General features: G+C 42.0%; 1 long non-coding RNA gene across 1 annotated transcript; it reads right to left on the bottom strand.

Annotated features, from left to right (window-relative positions):
* Positions 1-124: 124 nt before the first annotated feature.
* LOC146502710 (uncharacterized) lies at positions 125-23,300 on the bottom strand. Its single transcript, XR_014869429.1, has 2 exons — positions 22,555-23,300; positions 125-5,977 (listed from the first exon to the last, which is right to left on the bottom strand). It is a non-coding gene; the product is annotated as an uncharacterized LOC146502710 (long non-coding RNA).
* Between the last annotated feature and the right edge of the window lie 2,488 nt (positions 23,301-25,788).

Genomic DNA, 25,788 nt, shown 5'->3' with positions numbered 1-25,788 from the left:
CATCAGTCAGACAGCGCACACAGACCTACAGGATACACACACTTAAGCCAAGCATACTCATATTAGTAAATATGCAAACACATAGTCAGACTCAGGGAGCATCTCGCCACACATTTTTTCTCTCTCTCCCTCTCCTTATTTATGAACAAGTGATGTATTCTCTCCACCTGTCTAAGCGACACACACAGAGTACACCCCTAGTTATGTACAGACATCTATGGGTGCACTAAGATTCGTTACATGGAATGTAAATGGAGCTGGCTCCAGAGAAAAGAGGTTAAAAATATTTAACCAACTCAAAAAACTACAGGCAGATGTTGTCCTTTTACAAGAGACCCACAGACCTCTTAGAGGTTCGAATGAACTTAAAACACCTGAGTTTCCTAATGTGTTCTCAGCTTGTTATAATTCTAGACAAAGGGGAGTAGCAATTTTAATTCATAAAAAAATTAATTTCACAGTACTCGATACAGTTATAGATCCAGAGGGCAGATTCTTAATCATTAAACTATCTATACTTGATAAAAAGCTATGTATTGTAAGTGTATATGGTCCAAATGTTGATGATCCCTCATTCTTTCACGGTTTTTTCAGTGCACTCTCTGAACACTTAGATGGCACACTTGTGCTTGGAGGCGACCTCAACCTTGGACTGAATGAAGAAATGGATAGGCTCAATACAGCAGGAACTCAGCGTAATTGGCAGTCCACAAATATAATCAAACAGTATATGAGCGACTTTGGTCTTTGCGATGCATGGCGCTCCCTTCACCCCACCAGTAAGGAATATACTTTTTTTTTTTCACATGTTTATCACTCCTACTCTCGTCTAGATTATTTTTTGGTCAGCAGCTCACTGCTGAGTGACGTTTCAGACACTGAGATTCACCCTATAGCTGTCAGCGATCATGCTCCTGTATCTTTAACACTAATGCACAAGAATAATACTATGCCAAGTAAAAACTGGAGATTTAATACATCACTGCTTAAAGATGAAGACTTTATTAAATATTTTAAAAAAGAGTGGACTTCATATTTAGACTTTAATGACACTCCCGGAACATCAGCTTCTGTTTTATGGGAAGCAGGGAAAGCTGTGATGAGAGGTAAAATAATTTCTTTCTCATCACATAAAAAGAAAAAAGAAAACAAAAATATTCAGGAATTAGAAAAAAACATCAAATCACTAGAAGAAGCCTACGCGTCCCACCAAGATCAGGAAACATTGAACAAAATACGCAAAACAAAACTAGAATTAAATGAGATAATTGATAGAAAAACAAAATTCTTAGTACAAAGACTACGCTTACAAAATTATGAACATAGTAATAAATCCGGTCAATTTCTAGCAAACCAGCTAAAAATAAAGAAAGAAAAAACAACTATATGTGCTGTTCAAGATTCATCTGGGATCACAATATATGAACCGAAACAAATAAACAACATTTTCAGGGATTTCTATAAAACGTTGTATTCACCACAAATAAACCCATCTAAAAAGGAAATTGATCAATTTTTAGACAACATAACTCTCCCAAAATTATTAGACTCTCAAGCAATGGCACTGGATTCGCCACTGACATCAGGTGAACTCCAGGAAGCCCTGATAAGTATGTCCAATAATAAGGCTCCAGGTCCAGACGGCTTTCCTGCAGAATTCTACAAAGAATTCTGGACGATTCTAGCACCAGTTTTTTACAGAACGTTGTTAGAAATCAAAGAAAAGGGCAGACTTCCATCAAATATGAATTCTGCAAACATTAATCTCCTGCTAAAACCAGGCAAAGACCCTGTATATCCCTCAAGCTATCGTCCAATATCCCTTATTAATGTAGACCTCAAAATAATCTGCAAAGCTCTCTCGAAGAGACTAGAGAAAATAACCCCCCTCTTAATTCATCCTGACCAAACTGGTTTCATATAAGGTAGGCACTCATCAACAAATACACGTAGATTACTTAATTTGATAGACTACTCATACAGTAAAAACCTTGAAACTACAATATTTTCCTTAGATGCAGAAAAAGCGTTTGACAGAGTTAACTGGAAATTTCTATTTGCAACTTTAGACTAATTTGGTTTTGGATCTTCTTTCATCAACTGGTTAAAAATATTATATAATTCCCCAACAGCCTGTGTCAGAACAAATGACCAGACATCCTCCAGCTTATGTCTCCTGAGGGGCACCAGGCAGGGATGCCCACTCTCCCCTTCACTGTTTGCAATTTTTATCGAACCACTAGCAGCAGCAATTAGACAGAATTCAGCAATTAAGGGCATAAAATGCAAGCACGTGGAACATAAAATCAGCCTTTATGCTGATGATGTGTTACTCTTTCTCCAAAATTCACAAACCAATATCTCTGGGGTGATTGAATTGATAAACTCTTTTGCAAGAATATCAGATTACTCAATTAACTGGTCAAAATCTACAGTCCTTCCTATTAATTGCTGCTTCTATAATTCCTCTTCTACTCCACTGCAATCGGGAAATATAAAATATTTAGGTATTAATATTTCTCCCAAGCTTGCAGATCTAACTAAATTAAACCATACCCCACTTTTAAAGAAAGTAGAAGGTGATCTGGCTAGATGGAAATGTCTACCCATATCACTCATAGGAAGGGTTGCTGCTATAAAAATGATGGTATTACCAAAAATAAATTATTTATTCTCAATGATCCCAACTAAACCGCCGCAAGATTGGTTCAGATCTCTAGATTCATATATGTCCAAATTCCTTTGGAAAAATAAGCCCCCACGTATAAGCTTAAAAACACTACAAAAGACCAAGGATAAAGGAGGATTAGAACTACCTAACTTTCAGCACTACTTCTTAGCCAACAGGCTTCAGTTTATCTCAGGATGGCTAAAACATACCCTTTTAGATGAACCTTGGCTAGATGTAGAACAAGCACTTTGCAATAATCTAGAGATTTCAGATCTACCATTTATCAGCTCAAACATCCAACGACATGAATGCTTCAAAAGCATCAACATCAGCTCTTCTCTGACAGCATGGTGGGAGTTTCTGAAGTTGACAGAGTCTTCATTAATCCCATGCAAACGTACACCTATCTGGAACAACCCTGACATATTACAAAACAATAATATGATAAACTTTTCAGATTGGAATGGTAAAGGAATCAAATATGTAGAACATATACTAGAAGGAACAGAATTTATTTCATTTGACAGACTAGTTACACAATATGGGATCAACAAGAAAAGATTTTTAGAATATCAACAAAATAAATCCATAATAAAAAAGAAATTTAAAAAGGGTCAAGTTGAACTACAAACACCACCAAGTGTGGTTCAATTTTTTACTCTTAAAACCCCCAAATTACTATCCAAAATATACAGAATGCTTTCTAAAACAGATGAATCAATATCACTTCCTATTGCAAAATGGGAAGCGGATTTATCAGTTAACTTAGACCAAAACTTCTGGTCTCAGATTTGCTTAAAAACCTTTCATCTAATCAGAAATCCCAGTCTTCAATTAATTCAATACAAAATACTACATAGAGTGCACTATACAGGTCATCGGATGTTCAAGATGGGCTTTGCATCTACCAACAACTGCTCACACTGCCAAACCAATTCACCGGACAATTATATCCATGCTCTTTGGTTCTGTCCACCAGTTCAGAAGTTTTGGCGCGAGATATGTGAAGACTTATCAAAGTGTCTGAAATGTAACATTCCAACTTCCCCCTTAGTGTGTTTGTTGGGCAGCTTAGATAATGTCACTTCAGAAAAGAATATAGCCCATATGGTTTTCACTGACCTATGCATAGCCAAGAAAACAGTCGTCATGAACTGGAAAAATAAAAACAATCTTAATTCTAACCAATATAGAAATTATCTATTAGATTACATTAGTCTTGATACAGCCTCTGCCACCACATCAGATCAATCGCTCTGGGCTCCTCTGATCAGCTCCATCACCTAGTGGGGGTGGGGGGTCATATTTTGGTCTCGCCTTCACTGTTGTGATTGGTGTGGGGGTAGGGTCAGGCTTAGGGCGTCGGGGGGTTCCCCGGGAGCATCTTCCTTGGGGGGCTCAGCCCGGGGTAGCGGTCATGGCCAATTAGGGGCTCTGTTGGCTCTTAGGTGACGGTTTCCTCGTGGCTACGTGCAGCGGGGCTAGGGGAGGGTCTGTGCTGACGGACGGGGGTTACTGACCTGGTAGCCTGGCTGCCCCTGGGTGGGTTCGGGACGGGCGTGAGGTTCTGGGGGCGCTCCGGCTCTGGCCTGGGGCCCTGGCTGGGCCTCGGGGGCCTGGGTCCTGGTTGGTGTGTTGCCGGGGTTGTGGGCCGGTGGGTATATGGGGGCCCACCACTGGCGCAGGGTGCCGCCGGTGCGCCGAGCCACCTGGGGGGCTCTTCAACTGGTGGGGGGGGGGGGGGGGGGGGGTTGTCACATCTTGCAGGAGCTTTCCTCTCTCAGGAACTCTCTCTGCAAGAGGGGGAGATACAGGAGAGGTGGAGGAAGATCTCAGCCTGGGCGTCTATTGTCTTATGTAGTCTGGAAGATGAGTGGATGATGGGGTGGGTGCAGTTTTCTCTGTGGTGGGGTTGGGTGGACTGCCCCGGGCTCTGTGGGGCCGGGTGGCGCCGCTGCACTGGGCCCCGGTTCGGATGGGCCTGGGCCCCCCTTCCCTGGCGGGTCGCGGAGTATGGGGGTGCCTACTGGGGTCAGCGGGGGAGCTGGCCCCAGGGAGGGGTCACTTGCCCCTCCCTTCCTTCCCTCCCCATCTCCAGCTGCCTCCCTCTTCCCGCTCCACCACAACCACCCACACATGCAGGGCCTTGGAGTAGGGGTGTGTCACCAGGGTGCAGAGGAGGTAACCCCCCCCCCCCCCCCCCCTCTGTCCCCTTCTGGCTGCCTCTGCCTCAATTTTATCCCGCAACTTAGACATTCACATTACTCACACTCTCATTACACATACATATAGGATCTTGGGGGTGGGCACGCTACACGGAATCCCAATTACCATCAGGGTGTACACCTCACCCCTGGCGTCGTTGCCCACCTCTCAATTTTAAATACACGTAGACATTGAGGGCTAGCAGGAGGGACTATGCGCTTACCTGCTGCTCTCTGGCAGGTAGCTCCATGCCCTCCTGGGTTTTAAATGCAGCTTAGAACACACATACATCAACACTACAATGAGCGGGTAGAGGGAGGTTAGGAGTCTTCTCTCACCCTCGTTCTCTGCGGTCTGCTGGAGCAGGGGGGCTAGGAGGAGGAGTTGGCCGTCCGACTGGGGTCCGGAATGTGGGGCCTCCCTGCTGCTGCGGAGTCGGGGCGGTCTGCTTCTCCCCACCGCAGGGAAAAGGGTAACACAACCTGGGTCTGGGTGCAGTTCCCCCCTCCAGGGGCAAGGGTACCTAGACCCGGTTCGTAGAGTACGCTTGGGGAGTGTGATTGTGTGTACAGCGTCTCTTTATGTCTGTCTCCACGTTGGTTGAGTGTGGAGTAAGTGCATATGAGAGCATGAGGGTGGGAATGGATGTTTGTATCTGTGTGTGCCTGTATGTCTGTGTCCATATGTCAGGTTGGGTATCAGACGCCACCTCTCTGAGGACAGCTCAGGCCCTCCAAGGTTTGGAGGCCTATCTCCCCCCACCACTTCCCCTGCCGGGGGCGGACTCCCTCAGACATCGGTGCGTTGGTGGTTCTTTGTGTCCGGGGGTGGGCGTCCGGGTACACACCGGCTCACTCCTTGGCGGCTGCTTATCGGGGCCTGGAGCCTGGGGCTCGCTTGGGCCACTTCGGAGGTGGGGTGCCCCCGGCCTCTCGGCCTGGGGCTCTGTCACTCAGGCACAGCTGGCTGCCGGCGGAGCTCACGGGCACGTCACTGCAACCCCCCCTGGCTTCTGCTCCGTGGCTGCTGGGTGACCCCTCATCTGGGACTCTCCTCAGCTCTTTCTGGGACAGTGGCACGGCTGCCCCTCTGTTGGTCTTCCTTGGTCTCTTGTTTTCTGGGGGCCTCTGGATGTCTGGAGTTTTGATCTCCTCCATACCTGCTTCATGCCCTGGAGGACGGGGCAGTGGCCCCCCACACCCTCTAGCAGATCATTACATGAGGGAACCTTTTAAGAAAACAAGCGCGTCCATGCTCACAGGTGTACACACGGGTGATCACACACACACACAAACTACACCCTTTTTGGCTCCTACCTCAATGCACACTGTGCTGTCGATCTTACGTGCTGCACAATAATGTTTAATATTTAGTATTTACTGTCATATTCCCATATATCATTGTGATGTTGTTTATTGTATTACTCTCGTTTTCTTCTGCTTGTTTTCTTTTTTCTTTCTCAACAGGTGATCCAGGTGATCGATATATGTATTTTTTTTTTTCTGCTTATTCTGTTGGTTTTTGTTTTTTGCCCTTCTCCCCCGTCCCTCTTCTCAACTGTTTTTCTTTCCCTCTTTCTTTCTCCCTTTTCTTTCCCCCAGTCAAGTCTGTCCCGTATTCAGCAAGTGAAAATAAAATAAAGAATAAAAGGTGAATCAAATGGACCATTACGGCAAAGCTGGGATGGTCAATTTGGTAAAGAAAATCCGTTGGGCATCTTTCTTCGCCTTTAGACAATATTTCTGATGGCAAAAGAGCCAAACGGGACAGGCAAAAATAAAAAATAAAAAAAAAAAATAAAGAAATGGTACATAATACAAATATTTTAATCTAAATTCTAATATTACTTTATTATGCTATTGATATAATGCAAGGTTCAGTTGCCTGAAAAAAATGGTTAGCACCATTCAACGAGCTACTTCTTACTTTCTTAGTTTTCCTCTTTATTTTATTCTTCTGTACTTTTTCACTTTTACTTCAGTAAAAAAGTTGCTTTTTGGAGTATTTCTTAACATGAGTATCTGTACTTCTAATTAAATAAATAAAAAAAAGTCTGTACTTTTGCGACCTCTGACTATAATACATGAGTAGAAAAAGAATGCACATTTAGAGGATGGAGTTTGATGGAGAGGGGTGGGTTTAGACTAAGGGCCCATAGGATCATTGTCTCCAAGCTAGACCCAACGAGGCTTCCTAATGAGGGTTATATTACTCCTAGCACTGCAAGAAAGGGTGAGCTACTGACCCCTTGTTTCACAAAGGTGAATTAATATAGTAAATAATCTTGATATAGTATGGCAGCTGAGAAGTTTCCTGCTTAAAAGGAGGAGGAGTCTGTGACTACTTCCCTCTACCTCAGAGTAAGTGCACACAGCAAACAGCTATGATATATAGTCTACATGTCTCCTAATGACCTTGATGTGGTATATTGAATGTAAACTAGCTTCCTGAATGTGCTTGTACATAAAGTATGGCAGATAAAGCTAAAGGGGACATCCTCAGTCTTATGACTAGATAAACAGGCAGTTCGTGTAGCTCAGGCTTGGGCAACAAAGATGTGGTGTAGTCGGGGTTACTTAAGACGTATTTAGAGCTATGTCCAGTGCAAGTGCAGAAAGTGATAAGCAATATAGGATAGTACCCATTCGTTTCCAAAAATGTCAGGTCAGTGTGCAAAATGGAAATAAAAACTGTAAATAGTGATTTGCAAATCACTCAAAGCCCAGATTTAATTGGAAAATAGTACAAAGAAAGTTCAATTACCACTGAAATTTCAGAGGCTGCCCAGGTCTAGCTGAAGATCCTCGGATTGTACGAGGAACAAAACTTAAGGCCCCAGCCAGTTCTACATCCTACATTGGGCCTACTGATAATTGGACTGTAGTAGGTAAAAGGAAGCACAATGGCAGGTGATATTGACACTATTAACATCAACTGTGAATCCAGCTTAAAAAAAACCCTCCATGATGACCATGAATTCACCCCACTGACTCACCCACTCACTCAGCTGCACTCAATCCAGAATTGAATTCAAAATCCTGCTCCTCACATACAAGGTCTTAAATAATCAGGCCCCATCTTATCTTAATGACCTTGTAGTACCATATCACCCTATTAGAGCACTTCGCTCTCGCTCTGCAGGCCTACTTGTTGTTCCTAGAGTATTTAAAAGTAGAATGGGAGGGAGAGCCTTCAGTTTTCAGGCCCCTCTTCTGTGGAACCAGCTTCCAGTTTGGATTCGGGAGACAGACACTATCTCTACTTTTAAGATTAGGCTTAAAACTTTCCTTTTTGCTAAAGCATATAGTTAGGGCTGGACCAGGTGACCCTGAATCCTCCCTTAGTTATGCTGCAATAGATGTAGGCTGCCGGGGGATTCCCATGATGCATTGAGTTTTTCCTTTCCAGTCACCTTTCTCACTCACTATGTGTTAACAGACCTCTCTGTATTGAATCGTATCTGTTATTAATCTCTGTCTCTCTTCCACAGCATGTCTTTTATCCTGTCTTCCTTCTCTCACCCCAACCGGTCGCAGCAGATGGCCGCCCCTCCCTGAGCCTGGTTCTGCCGGAGGTTTCTTCCTGTTAAAAGGGAGTTTTTCCTTCCCACTGTCGCCAAAGTGCTTGCTCATAGGGGGTCATATGATTGTTGGGCTTTTCTCTGTATCTATGAAGCGCCTTGAGGCGACATTTGTTGTGATTTGGCGCTATATAAATAAAATTGAATTGAAAAAATTGAATTGAATAGTTATCTTAACATCTGCATCTTCATTGTGTCAGATTCTACAACCAACAAAGAATTGATGAAAATCTTTTCTGGCCTTTCTTCCTTTCTCCAGCTTGCCTCCCTTCCTTGGCTGCTAGTTCACCTCTCAGAGTTCGTCTCCCTCTGGACATCCGTCTCCCCGTCCGCCCGCATTGCACCCAACCCGCACTTATCTCACCACAGCCACCAGCTCCTCACACACCCGCCCGAGCCTTTAAACGAACTTGTGACAAGTAAGCTCTCCAATTCTCTTACCTCACATTACTCTTGTCCTCCTCTTGCCATGTCACTACACTAATCACTGCCCTCTTTTCTTCTCCAGATTTGCCTGATTTGGTTACACTTACCCAGATGACCTCTACAGGCATTGATACTTTACATCACACAACAATACTGCTCCAACTAAGACTAGTGCCACCTCTCCAAGAAATAGACTATTTCTATATTAACTCTCTCTAATATAGGTTTTCTTAATAGTGTTCAGCATAGAACACACACATATACACATGTAAAATATACAGATAAACTCACTGCCAATAACAGGCCATTTGCTTGCCTGCCTCGATCATATTATAGACCAAATGATTCCATTTCAGATAATCCAGTAGAGATTAATACACAGCCTCCTGAGACAACTGATACCTTCAATGCAATCATTCCTACTGAAATGACCTCTCTGCACAATTTCAAAAACAAAGTCTTGGATTATTAGATTTACATCTCAGAAAATAACTCTTTATTGTCATTGCACAGTCATACACAGTACAATAGTACAATGAAACTGAAAAACTGTCCCACATCGGCACTACGTACAACACAACACAACAGAGTAACTTAAGTAATAAAAAGAAGAATAAGTGTATGTTTATTGCACATTGATATTATTGCATATTATTATTGCACCTTGTGCATGTAAAGTGCTGATCTATAATAAAGACTAATTTCAGGCTTCTTTAGTCACTGCAGCATGTCTACCAAAAGAATTTGAATATTATTGTTATTGATGTCAGTCCTGGAGGTAATGATCACTTTACTGTAATTGCAATTTATCATCCTCCTCCTGCAAATTGTGATGCACTGGAAACAAATGCTATATTAATTTCCTCATCTGTTAGTTCTGAGGTTGGTTGGTTGAGGCTAAATTAGATTTCTAAAAGCTCGGCCACACTGACAGATCTTAGAGCTTAACTTACATTAATTGATTTCTAGCCCTGTTAGACCACACAAACACATTGCTTTTAAATCCACCTTAATAGATCTCATTTTAAAACTAATAATTTACTACGACAGTCTTCACTGTAGACATCAGTGACCATTGCCCAAAAGCATGTGTCAGAAATATTCACAACCTTCAGACTAACAACTACACATTTAGTGAAGAATAGATAGATAGATAGAATAGATAATTTTTTAACTGTAGAAGTCCTGATCTAAAAGAAGTTGCAAACATTTACAATCCGGAGAAAGCTTTTAAATTCATGATCTGTGTGTGAGTCTTGCCATATAACATTTTTATTTCTCAAAAAGTGTGCTTTTCTGCACAATTTTTGAGAATAAATCAGAACAAACTGTCACAGCAGGATTCACCAATGTGTTTGGCACAAGACACCAACACAGATGCAGAAAAGTATAGCTGGTTTCAACACAAAGCAAGCATTTATTTGGGCTGAAGGTAGTTACATGAAACTATGAACAAACTATTAAAAACTATGAACAATATGACAAAACTATGAAAAAACTATGACTGCCTCTGAAAACTGTGACGAGTATAACAGGCGACCTGACAAGGAGTGAACAGAAACAAACAGACTAAATACACACAAGGTTGGGTGTGATTAAGGGAAGAGAAAACACATCAGGAAACAGCTGATACACATGAACCTAATGACGCTACTGGGAAGAGAAACTAAATACAATAGCTGTGTCCCAAAATGTCGGCTGCATCCTCCGGAGGCCGCATTTGAAGGCCGATTACGTCACAGCCAGGTGACGAAGGCTGTCCCAATTCGTCGACTCCTTCAAATGCAGCCGACAAATGCGTCCTTCATTTCCCCGAATTTGAAGGATGGGTCGCGTGTGTCCTTCGTGGCCCACCATATCCCAGAATTCATAGCGCGGCCCAGCCAAATTTCAGCTGCCAACAATGGCGGCCGCTACTAAGTTTTAAAATTACTCTTATCAATCTTTCTGGGCCACAAAATAAACTTTTAACATATTTTAAGGCGAGAAAGTAGTTGTGTAAATTACAAATATCTGCTTGGTTTATCAAGACATCGCATATTTGCAAAAGTGTGCCAACGTTTTCGGAGACGTCTTTTACCCACCAGCTCGATAGCAAGCCGGGGGGTTCAATGGTCACTCCAGCCAGCGAGAGCAGCGGACTCCCGGCTTCATCGTTTTCAGACTCCCGCTCTTTCGCTACTCGGGTTAAACATGATATAAGTCACTCAGATAACTTAAAAATGTAATTGTTTGCCTTTTTTGGGTGTTTTATTTGTTCTGGAGTAAATCGGTTTGGCTGAGATCAAAGTTATTAGATTATTAGATTAAATAAAACTTTATTAATCCATCGAGTGGGTTCCTCCAGGATTTTCACACAGCTGAATAAACGTTAAACAGAAAACGGATTAAACAGAAGTGTGAGACGGTCGAGAATTTAAGGCAGTGTCCTGTTATATTTTAGACCCGGCCCACGTAGAAGGCCGGGTCCTCCGAAGGATGCAGCCGACGTTTTGGGACACAGCTAATGACAACGGCACAATAGACTCCTCCAAAATAAAACAGGAAACATGAGACATAGAAATGACAACAGAAGCTTGACAATAGGGAAAACAAAGACCTGAAACACATAACAAACTAGACAAGAAACAAAACACCAAAACATATGAGACAGATAATAATAATGAGAAATCAAAACTCAACTAAACCCTAAATAAGAATAACAAAGGAACTTATCATCACAACCTTAACATAAGGGTCTCAAAAATACAAAATAAAGCACAAAATGCTGGATCAGAGACCCAGATACACCACCTCTTTTTTGGTGGTGTATCTGATATCCCCGTGTTGGACTTGTTTTTGCATAATATCATATCATAATAATGTTGGTCCAGGATCATCATCGCAGTTGTTGTGATGTCATAGCTATGTAATGTGGGGGAAAAATGTCCAAAACATATGTTTTGGAATAAATGGTACAATGGTACAAGTGTTTTTATTGTTAGGTGATAAAATATAAGAATAGTATTATCAAGTTTGAGTCCTTAATAAATCTTCAAAGAAAAGAGTATCTGGAATGAAATAACTTTTTAATCAGAGCAGACAGGTCACAGCACAACAGCTTCAGTATGTGTACTCAGTAATATTACTAAAGCATTTGATTATGACATAGTGCACTGTACTTTTCAATTATTTATCAAAAGAATCAGATTCAGTAGATACTGACATTTTATTAGAAATATTATTCTTATTTGGTTATGATGAGCAGTTCCTCAAATGATTTCATGATTACCTTTCTAATATTAATCATGAAATCCATAGTTTCCCAAGGTTTCAGAACATTTTTACAGGAGTTCCACAAGGATCCATACTTGGATATCTTTTATTCACTGTTAAAATATTATAATAATAATAATAATTATGGTGATTATGATTATTATTATTAAACTGTGATCTTCCGTTCCTAAGGCAGAATTGCATTAAAAGTAGATGATTCTCTAATGGAAACACTGGTATTTAAAGGCAGCAACAATGCTGAAGAATATATACACATTTTGGATCAACATATGCTGCTTTCACGGAAAGAAAGCAAGTCAATACGAAACCGTGTTCAGCACTTATAACAGTAGCATGCCTTTTTATTTTTTAACTATGAATATAAAAAATAATTACCTTATGCCAGTCCCTTTTATATAAGCTGTTTTTGTCATCTTTGCAGAATTGTTGTAATTCAGCCACAAACTGCGTTTTTAAGGTCTTCCCATATCATCTCAATTGGATTCAGGTCAGGACTTTCTCTAAGCCACTCCAAAGTCTTCATTTCGTTTTTCTTAGGGTATTCATAGGTGGTGTGTTTTGGATCATTGTCCTGCTGCAAAACCCAAGTGCGCTTCAGCTTGAGGTCACGAGCAGATGGTTGGACATTCTCCTTCGGGATGTTTTGGTAGAAAGCAAGATTCATGGTTCCATTTATCTCAGCAGTCTTCCAGGTTGTGAGTCACCAAAACAACCCCAGACCATCACACTAACACCACCATATTTTACTGTTGGTACGATGTTCCTTTTCTCAGATGTTGTGTTAATTTTACACCAGATGGAAGGGGACATATGCCTTTCAAAAAGTTTAACTTTGGCCCCGTCAGTCCACAGAGTATTTTCCCAAAATTCTTGGGGATCATTAAGATGTTTTCTGGCAAATGTGGGACGAGCCGTTGTGTTCTTTTTGGTCAGCACCGATTTTCTTCTTGAATTCTAAAATGGATGCCATTTTTGCCCAGTCTCTTTCTTAGTGTTGAATCATGAACTCTGACCTTAACTTAGACATAATGTTGGTATGGAGCCTGTTGTGACCTTCATGTGTTCCTGGAGTAATTTTGGTAGACCGGTCACTCCTGGGAAAGTTCATCACTGTTCCTTGTTTTCTCCGTATTGTCTCACCATGGTTCACTGGAGTCCCAAAGCCTTTGAAATGGCTTTGTAACCCTTTCAGACTGATAGACGTCAGGTGCAGCCATCTGCCGCAACCGGTGGGGAGGATAGAAAGAACACAGGACAAAATACATGCTGTGGAAAAGAGCCAGCGATTAATAACAAGTATGATTCAGTGCAGTGAGGTCTATTAACACATAGTGAGTGAGAAAGGTGACCGAAGAAGGAATACTCGATGCATCATGGGAATCCCCCAGTAGCCTACACCTACGGTGTGTTCACACCGAACGCGATAGAGGCGGCCAGAGCGTCAGGTTTACAATGGAAAATGGAAAAGTGCGATAACACGCGATTGCGGGTCCCGCGAAAATTTGGAAGCAAATTTGCAAAAACGGCAAAACGTGTGAAACACGCGTCAGTGTACCGCATTTGACTCGCGAAAAAAAACACGCGCGTCAGTTTTTGTGTTGCATTTTGTGCATACGCGCATATCGCGTCAGCCGCTCGAGTTGGAAAAATCTGAACTCCAAGTTTTCACTGACCCGGGGAAGCCGCACAAAAGCTAGCAAGCCACCGCTATTTTCCCACTGATTAACAAACACCGTTCTGCTTTTATGCATGTTGTCATATAGGAATATATTTTGTTTATTAATAAACAGCACACAGTGGTCCCGCTGTTCATCCGTCACTGCCTCGCTTTTTCGCTGATTTTTCTTTTTCTTTTTGTACAGTACAGCATTGCATTCTGCAGCCTGATTGACAATTCTCCTCCGTGCTGTGTCTCCTGCGCTTGCCAAATTTATCATGTTTGGTTTTGATAACCATCACGTCCAATAGAAAAACAGCACAAAAACCACCCATAACTGTGACCCTAATTCGGAAATAGACACCTGCACCATGAGGGGGAGAAGGCGTACGAAAGGCAGGCAGATGAAGACAAAAAGCAGCATAATAATACTTTTACGTTTTGCAATCTACAAAGGTTTGCACTTTGAGAATCAACTTGTGAGAACTGTGACTAATGTTCATGTGTGTGGGGGGGGGGAAACTGTATGAAGTGCGTGGCGAGGGGCTAGTTATTCTGAGAACCCTGCTGCAATAAATGAGGGACCACTGTATATACTTTCTCTGATTATTGTATTCAACCTGTTAACATTTAATATTGTCTTGATAGAACCAACTGATTCTGCAGCAGAGCATCCCCTGTTGCTTCTCCTGGCTCCCCAGTCCCTCAGCTCTTGCTGCTGCACCCACAGGTATGTAATTGTAGCATCAGATGTACAGCAAGAACTGATAGCTTTTTACTCGGTAGGATTCCCTTTTGATCACCTTTACTAAATATCTACAACTAATCTGACTATATCTTGTTTTTTTTGTTTTTTTTCCAATGTTGAAATTAAAATCTAGTAGCAGCCTTCTAATTTCTTTGTGTTTTGTGCCGTGTTTTATAGGCCCACAGAGGAGGACAGCTCCGAGGCAGATGAGGGACAGGTCCCAGGACGGTCCATCGGCGGTGCAGCTGGCCATCCTGGTGTCCCTGAAGAGGCCACACCAGTCTCCAACAGAGCTATTCCTCCTCAGCCTTGTTCCTGCTCTGGTGAGCAGCTGGGTCCTTTTTATTCCTTTCTCTCTGTAATACTTATATTTTATATATATTTATGTTTAATGTTTTTCTGTGGGAGAATTTTAATATTATTTCAAATAAATTTTTATAATGACTAATGTCTCAGTTCTACTACACAGCAAATGTTGGCACACGACTTGAAACGTAGAATTTATTTCATATTATACTAATAATACCAACATATTTTACTCAAGTTGGTATGGGATATTGTATTTGTTTTAAATGTTATATACCTATGTGGTATGTGACTTTTGTTGCCATGATGCCAGGTCTCTCTTGGAAATGAGATTTTTAATCTCAATGAGATTTTTTACCTGGATAAATAAAGGACTAATAAATAACAAAATATACTAATACAGCGGGATGGTTGCCCAAAGGTTTGGGCAACATTGTTAATAGCCATTATATTCCTGTATAAATCATTGGTTGTTACAATAAAAAATGTCAGTTAAATATATCATACAGGAGACACACACAGTGATATTTGAGAAGTGAAAAGAAGTTTACTGGATTTACAAAAAGTGTGCAATAATTGTTTAAACAAAATCAAGCAGGTGCATAAATTTGGGCACCACAAAAAAAGAAATGAAATAAATATTTAGCCTTGTCTGGACGTGCTTCCCATCCAGAGCTCCACAGCAGAGAGGGAAGTTCCACCGCTCCTGGAATCCCTCTGTGATGGACCGCCAGTCTCCAGGTGAAGGCACAGCCCTTAAGTCGTCCGCTAGACAGTCCCAGATGGCCGTCGCTACCTGGGGGGTGATCTGGCACACCATGGACACACCGACTCTGAAACTGAACGCGATGGTCCTGAAGGAGTCCCCGGTGGCAAGGAACCTGGACAAAATTGTTCAAAATTAGTATTATGTTTACTGCAGTTACAAAATACATTATTCCAATTCCGAAATACTTTTGTGATTTCAGATTTAAATTACAAAACATAAATCTTACATGAAACATTTTGTAATTATAAGGATAATTGCATAATATATATTAGATATAATATAAAACAGTCAGTTGTGTTTTGTTTTAACTTTAACATATCATAATTTGATTGGTAGCAACTTTTACAACTACAGTGAGCCAATCACTCATAATTCCTAAACATGTCAATCAGGTAGGAATGAAGTAAGACATTAATAGAAATAAAGAGTTGTATGTTGACATGTAGCCCTTTCCTTGCTTAAATCATTGTTAATATTTTTGAAAAATTAACCTGTGATAAGACATAGCTTATCAAGATAGAATATGCTAGATAGAACCATATAACTAAAGATGAACGAAACTGTTCACAGTTTTATCTAACCCTCAGTTTTAAGAAAGGCTGGTGACCCCTGTTATAGAGTCTGACAGCTGCGGGGATTATATACAAATATTCCACTATACCAGAATTAAACCAGGTCTAAATAAAAAAAAAAGGAGTGAGTATCACTACTAAGATTAACCCACAGTGGGCCTCATACCAGTTTGATATCAGCAAACACAGAGAGCATACATTGATATGACACCACAGCCATGCTATCAATGCAAACACTGATAACAGCATAAATTGAATTAAATCGGGACTTGATGAGACCTTTCGAGTATTACTAGAAATATTATAAACAGTCGTCTCCATACCACAGTTTGCTTTCAGTAAACACCGAAGGCATTCATTGATAGCATAGCACATCCATGTTAGCAGTGTATAAACGAATGGTTTAGCATATATTAGCACAGGTATCAATAAAGGATTACCGTATTAAACACTTTTACTAACCTCAGGCAGACGGACAGGCGCTCTGCAGGTGGGATTGAGCGCCTGTAGTTGGTGTCTAGGCGGGCGATGCTTGGACCAATGCGGGACAGCAGGTCTTCAAACTGGGCGAGTGAAAGACGGTGATATCGCTGAAATCGGCCGTCATCCAGGCGCAGCTCCTGGAGCAAGTGGTGAAACTCACCAAACTGCTCACACTTCTGGAGGAACTGATGGACCCAGGTACGGCGACGACGTCCTTAATGCCGCTGCTCTGCTCTCCACAGTAAATAGAGAAGGGAGAGTCTCTCTTCAAACGCTAGCTTGACAGCTGCCATCTAGCAAAGATACCGTCTGGCACAACTTCCTCCCACATCCCTCCCACATTTCCGGTTCACGCGTGTCAAAATATGCAATTTTGAGGCACGACGGATTTTTCTTGGACACGCGTTGAGGTGCGAATGCGCACACGTCAAATTAGGGGCGTTTGGAGCGCTTTCGCTCGCGTCTATCGCGTTCGGTGTGAACACACAGAGTGGGAGGATTCAGGGTCACCTGATCCAGCCATAACTATATACTTTAGCAAAAAGGAAAGTTTTGAACTAGTGATAACAGCGTTAATCTTGTTAAAATGACATTAACACCATAACTGCATTAACACGGTAATTCTCCGTTAGCGAGTTAACGTGGTCAGTGTGGTTAGCTCATTAACATGTTAGCGCTGTGTTGCCCCTCGCATGGGGCGATCCGCGTTAAATCACTAATGGAGATTTGCCACATTAATGCAGTAATGCCGTTATGTCATTTTAACAAGATTTAACGCTGACAGCAATATTTTAAACCTAATCTTAAAAGTAGATATAGTGTCTGTCTCCTGAATCAAAACTGGAAGAAGGGTCGGGATAAGAGGGGCCTGAAAACTGAAGGCTCTCCCTCCCATTCTACTTTTAAATGCTCTAGGAACAACAAGCAAGCCTGCAGCCTGCAGAGCAAAGTGCTCCAATGGGGTGATATGGTACTATAAGGTCATTAAGATAAGATGGGGCCTGATTATTTACGACCTTGTATGTGAGGAGCAGGATTTTGAATTCAATTCTAGATTTAACAGGGGGCCAATGAAGGGAAGCCAATACAGGAGAAATATGCTCACTCTTTGTAGTCCCCGTCAGTACTCTTGCTGCAGCTTTTTGAATTAACTGAAGTCTTTTCAGGGAGTTTTTAGGACATCTTGATAATAATAAATTATAGTAGTCCAGCCTGGAAGTAATAAATGCATGAAGTTTTTTAGCATCACTCTGAGACAGGATTTTTCTAATTTTAGAGATATTGCACAAATGGAAGGAAGCAGTCCAACATATTTGTGTAATATGTGCATTGAAGGACATGTCTTGGTCAAAAATGACTCCAAGGTTCCTCACAGTGTTACTGGAGGCCAAGGTAAGTTCTCCTGTCTTGTCTTTCTTATCTTTCTCCATCCATGAGTGAAGTGAGTTCTCTTTCTTTCCTCTCTCTGTAAAATACAGCAGCTGGAACTTTACTAGTATCACACACTGCACACAAACAGTTGTGTATGTGTTTGCTGGCGTTTGTTGAGCTGAACGAAACATTGCATAATATCCGCCACACAAAAAATGTTACTCCCTTTATGCTCGCTCCTCATGTATGGCTATAGCTAGACGGCTGAAGCACCATAACCATAACTTTGGACATCTGCACTCATTTCTGTGTTGTGCCAAAACAAACAAAGAAACAACAGCAAAATAACACCCTGATTATTCCACACAGTTTTTCCAGTTTTTCTTCTCTTTCTCTGCAACATCCCCTGATGATTAATACTTTTATTATTGTCTTGATGATTAATACTTGAATAAGACTGCCTTTCAAGGTTTAGGTTCCAATCGATTAGATTTTTGAAAGCCTGCAGTAATGTGAAATAATAACTCCCCTCAAAAAGGATAAAACCAATCAGCAGGGAGTAAAAAGTTGTCAGAAAAGTAACTACTTATGTAAAATACAGAGAAATGAAAATTACTACTGTACTCTAGTACAGTAACAAAGAGTTTGTACTTCATTACTCCCCACTTCTGATTATTTACCATAAACATTTTTTTAAAAAACACTTTTAGTCATCTGAGTTTTCTCTAATATTAACAACACTAAGGTATGTGCATAAATATGCAGCTGATTACCATAAGGAAATGTGTAAGAATAGATTTTGAAAAAACAAAAATATAATCAATTAAGTGCTACATTCCCTAAAAAGCCTCTGGTTGTATATGAACAAATGAAGACCTAAACTATTTGCATCTGTTTATCAAGCAGAAGTCAGATTTCACATGGAAAGCTGAACTGGAATTGCAGTTAGATGAAAACAATTAAATCATGCCCCATATATGTAGCATTCATCACACACAAAGCGTAGGAGAAGATGGATTAAGTGTTCACAGCAGCAAAAGGAAACAGGCTTCCTCTTGATCTGTATGTCACACATTCAGAAGAGGTGAGGGATGGAAGCAATTAACACTGTGTCATTGGTTACATTATCATAAATATTGCAAGGTGAGGGGTAATTTGTATGATTGATAGGAGTCTCTAACCAAAGACTCCTCCAAATATTCGTTTTTATATGGTTTTCTCTCCTAAAGGCTGATGGTAGATAAACAACAAAACACTCCAAAAATATCTCAAATATCACTCAAGATTTCCTACCATTGTTAGAAACTTGACACTGGCATGAGATAACAAATGTTACTATAATATTTCACAATATTAACCAGAAGCCGGTACAGCTTACCTAAAAATAACACTGCCTTTATAAGTATTCATGATGTAAGGTATTTATTGTGTAAATGCCGTGGAGTGCCTCAAGGTCAGTATTAGTTACTTGTAATAGAGGAAGTTTCCTCACCCCAACAGATGGCTGCCCCTTCCTGAGCCTGGTTTCCAAGTTTCTTCTTGTTGCACTGCCACCAAGTGCGTGGGGTTCTTGCAAAGAATGTTCTTTGATAGGAATCTAGCAAATGCTCACCAAATCACATATGGTAGCATTCAAAGGAACTTATTGATCCTAGTAGTGACTTATGAAATAAGTTAAAAAGGTAAAGAAGAGAGGAGTTCTGGTAGAACGGATGGGTAGACAAAACTTTTTTTCTTTTTTACAATATTTAGTATTAGTATTTAGTATTACTACTTTTAGTAGCATTTGAAAGAACAGTATAGTCTGTTAATAATCTCTGTGTACATGCTGCAAAACTGTGATTCCATACGTGAAAATTAACAGGTCATTACGATTCATGCTGAAGCTGTAAACTATAAAATAAGCCTGTTTCATAGAAATATAATCTTGGTCTCTATCTGTAAATGGTATAATCATATTCAAATTTGCTCAATTGATTTCATCATTCAGTATCACCTATATGTTCCACCTGTATTATTTGCCTAACACACACACACATAGGGGGTTTTCATAATTACCAAGTGGGAAGCCTTTCTGTGTCACGTTTGCATGTTTTCTCTGTGTCTAAGAAGATTCTCTCTGGGTAGTGTCTCTCTCTCTTTGTTAGCCTTGCGACACACTAGCAATCTATCCAGGGTGTACCCCCATCTTTCGCCCGATGGCAGCCTGCTCCACCCACCCTGTTACTGTGGATAAATGGAAGAAAATGGATGGATGGATGGATTTCATTCTCCTGTAGCACCCACATCACTAGTGACTGTCTTTTTAAAAATTGTCTATGGCTGAGAACAGATATGACCTTGCCTGGAAGAAGCTGTTCACCCATTGTCAGATTTTATATTCAAGGTCTCTCCAGTGGTAGAAACAGGATCAATTGTAGTCATATCATTTCTGTTGACACTGTTGTCTTATCGTGGGTCAGGTCACTCACTCACTCAACTGATCATCACACACTACCACAGCCTATGTGAAAGCATTGCCTACATCTTCCAGACAATTCTGCTCTTGCCACTTACTTGTTTAACATAACCACCATAATCTTCTGCTTTATATAACGTATTTCAGCACATATTTCTTTTTTTCCTCTCTAACATGAAGAAGACTCTACTACACCCACACAATTCAAAGTCAATGCTATCTCCTCTTTTAAGTATGAGTTTACAGGGCACACTTTATTTATAGTATCTATTCACATATGTCCAAACTGAACATTCGTTAACTTTTGCATAATTCCACAAAAAAGTGGGCCCCAAAACAAGAGCGGCAATGATAATTTTGTTTGTGCCTACTTAATAATCAAGTAATTATTACATTAGCCTTCAAGACTATAGGTCATATCTAAGAGGAATAGGAAGATCTAATACATAAAATATGTGAGCTGACCCCTGAAAAAGAAGATGAGAAAAGAAGATGCCTCCCACAATCATAATTTAATAGTAAGTCACTGACCAGAGCAGAGCAGCCAAGGCTGAAGAACAATTTTGCTGAGGGATGTGCCAGAAGACAGTAGTGGAGCATCTGTTTGGGATAATGTAGATTCTCTACAATAGACAGGGGGAAATCTGCTAAAGGTTGTGTAATGATCCTAAGACACAAACTATTTCATGGCATGCATTTTTAATTTCTCTTTGCTATTTGGGCTGATTGGGACCTGATGAATGTAGAAACAAAGAATTATCTTTTTACCTGATTTTGCTCTACAAGGTCCGGATATCCACATATGAGGACATTTGTTTTAAATTTCGAAAGAACCGTGGCACTATAATGTCCTCGTAAGAGATATCAGGCCCTTGTAGAGCAAAATTTTGTATTGTAGTCTAGACAACCAAAATGTGATGTCCACATATGTGGATGCCAGGTCCTAGAAGGTTAAGAAAGCCCAGTATTCATGTGTGTAAAAAAATATATTGATCTATCATTAGGCTCTTCAATATGTTTTGTGGTCAGAAATTCCCTGGGTCATCTGGCAGATAACGCCAGACCTAACTAAAATTACCTTGTGTTGCTATCAAATCATATGCTCAACCAAGCAAAGAGCAGGCACTCAGTGGTTCAACTGCTACTGTAAGGGTGAGCCTCTGTTAGGCTCAACTTTATCTATAATAGTTGGAGAAGCCACTTTTATTGCTGGTTCAACTGAGTGTATGGGTGACTTTAAGGGTACACTGACACTAGGTAATATGTATCACACAAGCAGGTTTGAAGCCTAAAAGCTTTCTGCAAACTGTGCCAGCTTAAAAAGGTGGGTGGGCAGCTCAGCTGAACTTGGGCTACATCCCGAAGTGGTAAAATTACAGACATTGTGTGATTGTGATGGAGTGTGATTGTGTGTACAGTGTCTCTTTATGTCTGTCTCCACGTTGGGTGACTGTTGAGTAATTGCATATGAGAGCATGAGGGTGGGAATGGATGTTTGTATCTGTGTGTGCCTGTATGTCTGTGTCTACATGTCAGGTTGGGTATCAGACGCCACCTCTCTAGGGACATCTGAGGTCCTCCAAGGTATGGAGGCCTATCTCCCCCCACCACTTCCCCTGCCAGTGGCAGACGCCCTCAGAAATCGGTGCGTTGGTGGTTCTTTGTGCCCGGGGATGGGCGTCCAGTTACACATCGGCTCACTCCTTGGTGGCTGCTTTGTCGGGGCCTGGAGCCTGGGGCTCGCTCGGGCCACTTCGGGGGTGGGGTGCCCTCAGCCTCTCGGCCTGGGGCTCGGTCACTCTGGCACAGCTGGCTGTCAGCGGAACTCACGGGCACGTCACAGCAACCCCCCCGGCTTCTGCTCCGCGGCTGCTGAGTGACCTCTCATCTGGGGGCTCTCCTCAGCTCTTTCTGGGACAGTGGCACGGTTGCCCCTCTGTTGGTCTTCCTTGGTCTCTTGTGTTCTGAGGGCCTCTGGATGTCTGGAGTCTTGATCTCCTCCATACCTGCTACATGCCCTGGAGGACGGGACTGTGGCTCCCCACACCTTCTAGCAGATCATTACATGAAGGAACCTTTTAAATACAAGCACGCTCATGCTCACAGGTGTACACACGGGTGCTCACACACACAAACTACACCCTTTTTGGCTCCTACCTCAAAGCACACTGTGCGCTGTTGATCTTACGTGCTGCACAATAATGTTTAATATTTAGTATTCACTGTTATATTCCCATAGATCATCGTGATGTTGTTTATTATATTGCTCTCTTTTTCTTCTGCTTGTTTTCTCTTTTTTCTTTCTAAAAAGGGGTGATCCAGGTGATTGATATATGTATTGTTTGTCTGCTTATTTTAATAATAATAATAATGGATTTGCATTTATATAGCACTTTGACGGGCCCTTAAAGCACTGTACAATTCCACTATTTATCCACTCTCACATTCACACACTGGTGGAGGCAAGCTACAGTTGTAGCCACAGCTGCCCTGGGGCAGACTGACAAAAGCGAGGCTGCCATATCGCGCCATCAGCCCCTCTGGCCATCACCAGTAGGCGGTAGGTGAAGTGTCTTGCCCAAGGACACAACGACCGAGACTGTCCGAGCCGGGGCTCGAACCGGCAACCTTCCGGTTACAAGACGAACTGCCAACTCTTTGAGCCACGATCGCCCCATCAATCATTTTGTTGGCTTTTGTTTTTTGCCCTTTATCCCCGTCCCTCTTCTCCGCTGTTTTTCTTTCCCTCTTTCTTTCTCCCCTTTCTTTTTTTCCCCAGTCAAGTCTGTCCCGTATTTAGCAAGTGAAAATAAAATAAAATAAACAATAATAATTGCTTTGAGACAACTGACTGGCAGATATTTGTGGATGCAGCTGATGGCAACATCAATGAACTCACAGACTCTGTCATTGGATATATTGGAAAGTGCATGGATGATATCATCACAAAAACCACTGTCCGCATATATCCAAATCAGAAACCCTGGGTAAATAAAGACGTTCGCGCCAAGCTAAAAGTGCGGACCTCTGCCTTTAACTCCGGGGATGCTGATGCTTATAAAGCAGCCAGGTATGACCTCCGAAAGTCCATAAAAAAGGCCAGAAAGGACTACAGGGACAAAATGGAGTCCAGCTACCACAGCTTTGACACCAGGCGACTGTGGAATGGACTGCGCTGCATCACTGACTACAAGAAGGTCAACACAGTCAGTGTTCAGCCCACTGCTTCTCTCGCAGACGAGCTCAACAACTTCTATACTCGTTTTGATGCAGACAACAGAGAGCAGATCCTCGACCCTCAGGAGGACAGTGAGGCTGCAACTTTAACTCTGAGAACAGAAGCTGTGAGATGGACCTTTAAAAAGGTAAATCCTCACAAAGCTCCAGGACCAGACGGCATCCCAGGCCGGCTACTCAGAGTGTGTGCAGACGAGCTGGCAGAGGTGTTCACCAACATCTTCAACCTCTCCCTGAGGCAGTCAGTGGTCCCCACGTCCCTCAAAGCATCCACCATCATTCCCGTTCCCAAAAAATCAGTGGTCTCCTGTCTGAATGACTACCGTCCTGTTGCACTGACATCAGTCATCATGAAGTGCCTGGAGCGGCTGGTCAAAGGTCACATCTGCTCCTCCCTCCCTGACACACTGGACCCTCTTCAGTTTGCCTATCGGACAAACAGAGCCACAGAGGATGCCATCGCCCTGGCAACGCACACCACCCTCACTCACCTGGAAAAAGGGAATACATATGCAAGGATGCTCTTCATCGACTACAGCTCTGCATTTAACACCATCATCCCCTCGAAACTTGCCACGAAGCTCGTCGACCTTGGGCTGGGAACACCGATCTGCAGATGGATTCTAAACTTCCTCACAAACAGGCCCCAGGTGGTGAGAGTTGGTAAGCACACCTCCTCATCACTCATCTTAAACACAGGTACGCCACAGGGTTGTGTGCTTAGCCCCCTCCTATATTCCCTGTTCACACACGACTGTGTTGCTAAACACGAGTCCAACACCATCATCAAGTTTGCTGATGACACAACCATCATAGGCCTCATCACAGGCAATGATGAGACGGCCTATAGAGAGGAGGTGATGGCGCTGTACGAGTGGTGTCTGGAAAATAACCTGACTCTCAACATCAGCAAAACTAGAGAGATGATAGTGGACTACCGGAAACGACCAGTCAGAGAACACCAGCCCATCCACATCAACGGTGTCAAGGTCGAAAGGGTCAGCAGCTTCAAGTTCCTTGGAGTCAACATCACCGAGGACTTCTCCTGGACCCTTCACACAGACACTGCTATCAGGAAAGCTCGCCAGCGGCTCTACTTCCTGAGGAGGCTGAGGAAGTTTAGCATGAACGCCAACATCACCTCAAATTTCTACAGGTGTACGATCGAGAGCTTGCTGACGAGCTGCATCACAATTTGGTACGGAAGCTGCTCTGCCAGCAGCCGTAAAACACTACAGAGGGTGGTGAAGGCAGCAGAGCACATCACTGGCACGAGGCTTCCTGCCATTCAGGACATTTACCTCCAGCGATGCCTCCGTAAAGCACACAGCATCATCAAGGACCACAGCCACCCAGCACATCAGCTGTTCTCCTTGTTACCATCTGGCAGACGTTACAGGAGTCTGTCTGCTCGGACTACAAGACTTAAAAACAGTTTTTACCACCAAGCCGTACGACACCTCAACCACAACACTTAAACACACAACACAGCACTCAGAAGCTACCCTGCAGCTTCACAAGTACTCTGTTTAATCTGCACTGGTCACTTCACTTTATTGTCATTGATATTTATATTAAAAGTGCAATACTGTAATTTTCTGCTGCTCATTCCTGTGCAATATCCCATCTACCCTCCCGTCATATTTCTTTTCAAGATTTTCTATTTAATCACTAGTGTACATATATTTATAGATACATATATATTTAGTCATCTTTTCTCTTTTACCATGTCTCTCTAATATTTTGCTCCTTACTATTTTTATATTTTATTTTATTATATTTTATTATATTTTCTCCTACTATATCATGCTGCTGAGTGACTGCTGCTCGTAAAACACAATTCATTGCAATGTTGACCCTGTGCTAACTTGCATATGACAAATAAAAACTGAAACTGAAAAGGTGAATCAAATAGACCATTACGGCAAGGCTGGGATGGCCCATTTGGTAAAGTAAATCTGTTGGGCATCTTTTTTCACCTTTAGACAATAATTCTGATGGCAAAAGAGCCATCAGGCAAGACAGGCAA

This window comes from Neolamprologus multifasciatus, chromosome 15 (genome assembly GCF_963576455.1).
Source record: "Neolamprologus multifasciatus chromosome 15, fNeoMul1.2, whole genome shotgun sequence".
Lineage (NCBI taxonomy): Eukaryota > Metazoa > Chordata > Actinopteri > Cichliformes > Cichlidae > Neolamprologus > Neolamprologus multifasciatus.
Note: the sequence above shows the minus strand (reverse complement) of the source record. Positions and strands in the feature narration are given on the sequence as shown.